This window comes from Miscanthus floridulus, chromosome 7 (genome assembly GCF_019320115.1).
Source record: "Miscanthus floridulus cultivar M001 chromosome 7, ASM1932011v1, whole genome shotgun sequence".
Classification (NCBI taxonomy): Eukaryota; Viridiplantae; Streptophyta; class Magnoliopsida; order Poales; family Poaceae; genus Miscanthus; species Miscanthus floridulus.
Window position 1 is genome coordinate 86,515,433 of NC_089586.1, and position 8,314 is coordinate 86,523,746.

General features: G+C 46.7%; 1 pseudogene; it reads right to left on the bottom strand.

Annotated features, from left to right (window-relative positions):
• Positions 1–4,681: 4,681 nt before the first annotated feature.
• LOC136465803 (uncharacterized) lies at positions 4,682–8,314 on the bottom strand (annotated as a pseudogene).

Sequence of the window (8,314 nt, forward strand, 5' to 3'; positions counted from 1 at the left end):
GTGGCGAACATGCGAGCGAGCATCCAGGCCACGCAGCATCATTCCCCTATGCGTGGTTGGACGACAGCGCTGCTCCTGAAGCTTTTTTCAAATCGTTTCAAAAACCGACTGAATCCCTAAATTTCTCCCCTCACTAACTCTTGATTTCGTGTTGTAGCAGATCAAACTTTCATACTATGAGTTGTAGAGCTATATGTGATGAACAACTTTGCTTAAAGGATCCAAGTGAGATTCGGATTGGTTTGAGAGATCTAGAGCTCTAAAGATCAGTAAACAAAACTAAAAACAAGTTCTAAACATTCAGACCGAAGGTGTAAACGTGATCCAAACTTGATGAGACTTATTTTGTTGTTTGCAACACAAAATGTACTTCAACTCATATTAAGGAATCCAGTTGAGTTACCATATGAATTTGGAAGATAAAAATTCATAAACATGTCAACTTGTTGTTGTCAATCGGGGACTTAGAAATATTTCTGAGAGCTCAAAAGGAGCGCTGCATTCAAACTTGAGGCCACTGTTTGAGCCACTTAAAAGTTGAATAAGGTCTTGGTCCAAAAATAAAGTTTGTTGTACTCCACTCAAACTTTAACTTTTATTAAAGGTAAAACTTCATATCTAGTACAAAAACCATTGCTTCATCTTGGTCAAAGCAGCACCTCGTTAAACCCTAGAATTAGGGTTTTTGACCAATTGAGGCATTTTTTGACATTTGCTCAATACGAACCCTTCATGACTTTTGTTGTAGAGTTCAATTAGAGTCATTTGGGAAAGGTACCAAGGTTTGGTCGACATCTCATATTCCCATTTACTTAATAAAGCAATTCCATAAAGGTTATAACTTATCATTTCATGTGGCTTCTTGGCTCCAATCTTCATGAAACCTTTCCACTGTTCAAGATGGATGCATGTTGATATAATGTACATGAAACAAGCATGTTTAACATTACTCATGCCTAACCTTAACTAGGGTCCACATGTAAGCAAAGTGTATTGTCCGAGTCCACGTTGGGGCTCATTTTCATAGATTTGATCTCAACACCTTTGTCACCACTTACTAGTTTGAACTAGAGCTCTTGATTACCACTTAACTTGTCATGTTGGAGCTCAAGCCCACTACTTAACTAGTGATAAACACCTAAGGTGTTATAGGCACGATGTGTCCTGAGCACAGCGGATCCACACGGTGTGGGCAGACTGTAGCGGAGTTTGAAAGGTCCTAATATGGCTAGAGGGGGGTGAATAGCCTATTTAAAAATCTACAAATCAACTAGAGCAATTTGATTAGTATGACAAATAGCAAAATGCAAACTTACTCTAGCTCTACAAGGGTTGCAAGCCACCTATCCAACAATTCTAGTAGCAATGATTACTAGGCACACAACTTGCAAAGTTACTACTCACTAAGAGCTCTCAATCTTGCTACTCTAAAGAGCTCCACTAGATGAACTTAAAATAACAAAGCGAGCTCTTAATTCTAATTACACTAAAGAGCTTGCCACAACTAGTTTGCAAGAATATAAATGAGTGAGTAGGGTGATTATACCACCGTGTAGAGGAGTGAACCAATCACAAGATAAATACTAAATCAATCACCGGGAGAATACCAAAGGGCAAGAGACAACCAATTTTTCTCCTGAGGTTCATGTGCTTGCCGGCACGCTAGTTCCCGTTGTGTCGACCAACACTTGGTGGTTCGGCGGCTAAGAGGTGTTGCACGAACCTCGTCCACACAATTGGACACCGCAAGAACCTACCCACAAGTGAGGTAACTCAATGACACGAGCAATTTACTAGAGTTACCTTTCGGCACTCCACCGGGGAAGGTACAACTCCCCTCACAATCACCGGAGATGGCCATGAATAATCACCAACTCATGCCGATCCTCCACGACTGCACCAAGCCGTCTAGGTGGTGGCAACCACCAAGTGTAACAAGCGAAATCCGTAGTGCAACACGAATACCAAGTGCCTCTAGATGCAATTACTCAAGCAATGCACTTGGATTCTCTCCCAATCTCACAAAGATGATGGATCAATGATGGAGATGAGTGGGAGGACTTTGGCTAAGCTCACAAGGTTGCTATGTCAATACAAATGGCCAAGAGTATGAGCTTGAGCCAGCCATGGGGCTTAAATAGAAGCCCCCATGAAATAGAGCCGTTGGGCTCCTCACTGCACTGAACATGGGCCGACCGGACGCTCCGGTCAGATTGACCGGACGCTAGACCTCAGCATCCGGTCATGCGATGTGCGCCATGTGTCATCGGCTTCAAACACCGATCACCCGATTACAACGGTCAATTGATGACCGGACGCGTTAGTTAGAAAGTGACCGGACGCTGGACCTCAGCGTCCGGTCGTTTCCAGTAAGGTTCCAAATGTGAATTTTCACGACCGGATGCGTCCGGTCATGCTCGACAGGACTCACCCAACATTCGGTCACTCAATGTCTCCACTGTGCACCACATGTCAGCGTACATCAGCATTGACCAGACACACCTTGCTAGCGTCCGGTCACTCTTCGCACCAGCGTCTGGTCACAAGATCAAGACGCGTGCTCACTGCTGCTACTGACCGGACTCTAAACCCAGCGTCCGGTCACTACACCACCAGCATCCGGTCACTCTGTGAACCCCTTGTCTTTTCTGTCTAGGGCGCCGGTGGCACCGTCGGACTATCCACACTCTACGGGCGGACACTCCACCGGTGAAGTTTCTAACTCTTACTCAAATGTGCCAACCACCAAGTGTATCACCTTGTGCACATGTGTTAGCATATTTTCACAAACATTTTCAAGGGTGTTAGCACTCCACTAGATCCTAAATGCATATGCAATGAGTTAGATCATCTACTGGCACTTTGATAACCGCATTTCAATACGAGTTTCACCCCTCTTAATAGTACGGCTATCTAACCTAAATGTGATCATACTCGCTAAGTGTCTTGATCACCGAAACAAAATGGCTCCTACTATTTATACCTTTGCCTTGAGCCTTTTGTTTTTCTCTTTCTTCTTTTCCAAGTTCAAGCATTTGATCATCACCATGCCATCACCATCGTCATGATCTTCGCCATTGCTTCATCACTTGGAGTATTGCTACCTATCTCATAATCACTTTGATAAACTAGGTTAGCACTTAGGGTTTCATCAATTAACCAAAACCAAACTAGAGCTTTCAGAGTTCCTGAATGCACACACGTTGGTAGTAGTGCGCATAAAAGCCATGGGGAGCTTGGAGGATGATAGAGAGGTTGAGTAGGTACCGGTTCCTCAAGTGGTAGAGGGGGAGGAGCAGTCGCAAAGAGCTTCCTCATATCCCCTCGGACACCCGCGAGTAGGTAGGCAAAGTACGATAGCATGGCGATGCCCCAGCGCACGTTGGAGGTCGGTGGGAGGTGTGCGAAGAGCGCGGAGGAGGTGGAGAGGCCTGAGAGCATGGAGAGGAAAGTAGGCGGTGGAAGAGGAGGAGGCCAGAGGACGAGGAGGAGCCCGAGTGCCCATCGTTGGCAATGGGGATGATGACCATGGCGATGACAAAGGTGATTACTAGCTCCATCCTCTGCTCACCACCTGTTCAACAGCATGTTTCTAATAAAATAAGGGAAAATAGGGGGACACCTACAACTAGATCGGATAAAAAATCCTCACGCCACCTTGCCAACACTTAATCAGACTAACCCATAGGCTTAACCTAAATAGAAACATCAGCAAGACTGCTCCTAGCGTTGCTCCTGTGAAATATTTGGGGAGTGTGCCATCTTATATAGAGTTGGACTTCTTCCTTGATCAAGAATGCCAACTGTAATGGTTGCAAAGACCAAAGTGGTATGTTGGAAAGTTCTTCGGTTCATTTCTTTCCAAATATTCTACCAAAAGTAAACCATCGTACCATCAAGCACTACTAGAGGTGGCTTCTTTGCCGAGTGCCTGAGGTACTCGACAAAGGCCGATATACACTCGGCAAAGCCTTTGCCGAGTGTTACACTAGACAAAGGGCGCTCGGTAAACAGTTTATCGGCAAAGACCTCTTTGCCGAGTGCACTTTATCGGGCACTCGGCAAAGGCTTTGTCGAGTGCCAATCCGACACTCGGCAAAGAAAAGTGGTTGTGATAGCGAGTGCCACCGTGACGGCAGCTTTGCCGAGTGTGAAGGTCAAACACTCGGTAAAGGTACCCGCTTTACCGAGCGCCGTTGACTTAGACACTCGGCAAAGGTGGCCACTTTGCCGAGTGCCGCCGACAAGACACTCGGCAAACAGGCGACCTTTGCCGAGTGCCTGGCCCATGGCACTCGACAAATCTATGATGTTTGCTGAGTGTAATGGCCATTGCACTCGACAAAGCATGTTCCCAGGTAGTCACTTTGCCGAGTGTCATGGCCATTGCACTCGGTAAAGTGACTGAAAATAGCCTTTTTTATTTGTTTTTTACATCCCATCCAAACAAATAGAAGATATATATAACAAACATCACCAACATCACATATATATCATCAACAGCACATATATATCACCAACACTACATATATATCACAAACGTCACATATATATCACAAACGTCACATGTCTCACAATATATCACAAATAAGTTCACAAGCAATCCAAGTGCTCCATCATCGTCAACCACAATTGCAAACAAAAGTACCATTAACAACCACAAGTATCATCACTGATTTGGTGAAGGATTCGCTGAAGCATGATGATCGTTCGATGCCGCCGATTGATTCTACACAAAGAAGAAGAGATTGCATGTGTGAGACAAGATAAATATATACCATACATGAATAAAACTTTCATACTCCACTAGATTTGACCGTAAGCATGAACATACAAACTAAAACATTTATACTCACAGGAGTAGAATAGTGAGGAGTTGGAGGTGGAGGTGGAGCGAATAGCGAAGGTGGCGGAACTACACCTGTAGCGGCGCCAAGACTTTGCATGTACTGAAGAATCTCCGCCATCCTCCACTGCTCGGCCTCCCGCTTGGCCTCCACCCTCTCCATCTTTGTCTGCATCTGCTCCCGTATCCTCCTCTCTTGTTCCAGCTGGGCCTACAATATATTCACCCCAATGTTATAATAATGCAAAGGAAAGGTATGAAAAAACCAATGAATGACGAATAAACTAGGAATAACCTCGAGTGCCTCCACCCGGTGGTGTGAAGTGTCCCGTCGAGGTCATATGGCTGGGCTCTTGCTCGTGCTGCTTGCTCGAATCTAGGAGAGACTGGGAGTAGCGGCCAAGTCGATTGGGTCGTCGCCAATCTAGTACCGCCCATGCTTCTTGCCTCCTCCCACCCTCATGACGACTTCTCCATCAAGGTCCTCGGTGCTCGGATCGTACTGTGGCCCATGGACCTCCCTTGCCATCGATGTGTACTCACTAAGACGGTTGTGGACGGTCGCATTGCTGTACACCTCGGGCCCATCCTCCAAGTTGTAGTCGACATTGAAGGTCGCCTTGCCCTTGTGGGCCATAGCAAATGCCTTGAAGATGGAGCAAGGCTGGCCACCATGTGACGCCGACTGCGAGAAAAACAGCAAGATGGTTAGAAATCATGCAGAATTGAGCGTTAGAATAAATAAATGAATTCACGTACCCATGTTTCTATGTATCCGCTAAGGCTGCAGCTGCCTTGATGGTGTGCTACACCTAGCATCATCAAACGTCGCTTCCGGCACAAGTTGTGTGTCTCCTCCCACTCACGTGAGCACCACTTGTCCACCATCTATTCCCAGCACTGGGGATGCGCGGCGTACCAATGTGAGCACGAGTTTTTTGCAGCATTTGGTAGCCACCGCATCCGCCCTGGCCTCATGTCCATCCTGGCATCTAAAGAAATCCTGCATACAAACACGATATATCCATTCACTATTTCAAGAATGTCCAATGAATGCGATGTATTGAGCAATGTAGTGCGAGGACTTACCCACAGCTCTTGCTTCACTCGCTCCGCCTTGTTGTTGAATACCCTACGGGCCTGATCTGTAGCATCGGGAGTGGCGGCGTAGTGGTCAAAAGAGTAGGCCAGCCCCGTCACTCTGGCATACTCAACCAGGCCAGGGAAGTGCTCCTTGCACAGAAGACCGAGGATGCCTCGTCTGAATGCATGGTCAAGAGGGAGGAATTGCCGAGGTTTGTCGAATGATGAATACTTGCCACCCTTCTGCAACCAAATGAACCTCAGACCTTCCTTGCATACTGGGCATGGGAACTTCCCGTGAACACACCAGGCGCAGAATATCCCATAGGCTAGGAAGTCATGCAGGGAGTAGTGGTACCAAACATGCATTTTGAAGTTTTTCTTTGTAGCTCGGTCATATGTCCATACCCCTTCCTCCCAAGCACGGGCTAATTCATCAATCACAGGCTCCATGAACACACCTATATTATTTCTCGGGTGTCTAGGAATTATCAACGACAAGAATACGTTCTGTCGTTGAAAGCATACGCCGAGGGGAGATTGAGGGGGATAACGAACACGGGCCAACATGTGTATAGGGCAGCCATCATTCCATAAGGATTGAACCCATTTGTTGCCAGCGCAACACGTACATTACGAGCCTCTTTAACTTTCTCATGATGAATGCCATTAAAGTGGGTCCATGCTTCACCATCGGATGCATGTACCATCCTGTCAGGATTGTATCATTTGCCATTTTTGTGCTATGTCATCTGTTTCGTGGATTCCTCGGTCATGTATAGCCATTGGATCCTCGGTATGAACAGAAGGTGTCGTAGGATTGTCACGGGAATATCAAGCTGCCTCTTCTGGCCATCACCAGAATCTACCTCTAGGAACCTAGAGGATTTACACTTTTGACAGTACTTTGCTTCCACGTATTCTTTCCTAAATAGGACGCACCCCTTTGGGCAAGCATGTATCTGCCCATACGGCATCTTAAGTGCACGAAGGAGTTTTTGTGACTCATGCATGCTCTTTGGTAGAAGGTGATCCTTCGGAAGCAGGCTGCCAATAACTGTCAACATACCATCGAAGGCGTCTTGACTCATGCTATACTGGGACTTTAACGCCATTATGCGTCCAATGGCATCCAGTTGAGAAACCTTTGTCTGGCCGTGAAGGGGTTTCTGTGCCACGGCAAACATGTCGTAGAACGCCTTTGCGGTTGCCTCTGGCTCCTCCTCCGTACGTCCTTCAGCGAACTGTGACTCATGATAGTCATTTAACATCTTTGCTACCCCCGCATCAGCATCATAATCCTCGACGCGTGGTCTCACCACCTCCTCTCTCATACGATTGGCTTCACCATGGTAGACCCACCGGGTATAGTCTGCCATAAATCCATTCTTCCAAAGATGTTCCCCCATGACCTTCTTCGTTTGTTTTTTCTTGTTTGCACATTTGCTGTAGGGACAACAAATTTTACTCGCTCCTTTAGCAGCCACGCCACATGCCCGTTCTAAGAAAGCATCGGTCTTGTCGATCCATTCATTGGTGACCTAACCCTGACTTACGCGGCCCGTGTATATCCACTCACGGTCCTCTATCCTCTAACATATATAGCGACGAGTAATATAAACATCAATTGCATCTACACGACGTTCTTGCTATCTAATAAGTGAGGATAGGTCCTAATCCTACGCGAGGATCCGTAGATGAGGTTAGTTTCCATGCTCTACTCCTATCTGAGACAGAATTTCGACAGCACCTCCCCGCTGTTCTCCAAATATATGTCCTGCTAGGGAGAGTGTGTATTCAGAGAACAAAAGGAAGATGATGCCGAAACTCTATCTCAGATCGGAGCAGACCATGGAAACTAACCCCACCTACGCATCCGCGGGCTGTCCAAAAAATATGGACAATTTGAAACAAATACGGTTTTAGATATGGAAATATCTGCATATTTCCAACCGTATCTCTTTCGAACGGGAGATGCCTAACTGGGTTACGTGATCTACGACCATGATACGGAAAGAGGGGTTATACCTAGGGTGGCGGTGGAGTCAGGCTAGCGGGGCCATGATGGGTCGGTGCAGTGGCGAGGCGACACGGTGTAGGCAGACCCACAGCGGCGAGGAAGGAGATCGGGGTCGCCGAGGTACTCCGGCTCTGCTCCGACGGGCTCTTCTCTGCAAAAACAGAAACATAAAACTGTCAATATAAAATTTCGGTAGCACCTCCCCTGCACGGTGAGGTTTCCAAAACCTGCAAGAAAACCAATGGCACGATGACCGACATGCACATATATATGAACGGCACGATGGCCGACATGCACACGAAGGCACCCTAACCAGGACATCTTAATCTATTCATGCATCCACATCCATCAGGCAGAGACGGCAT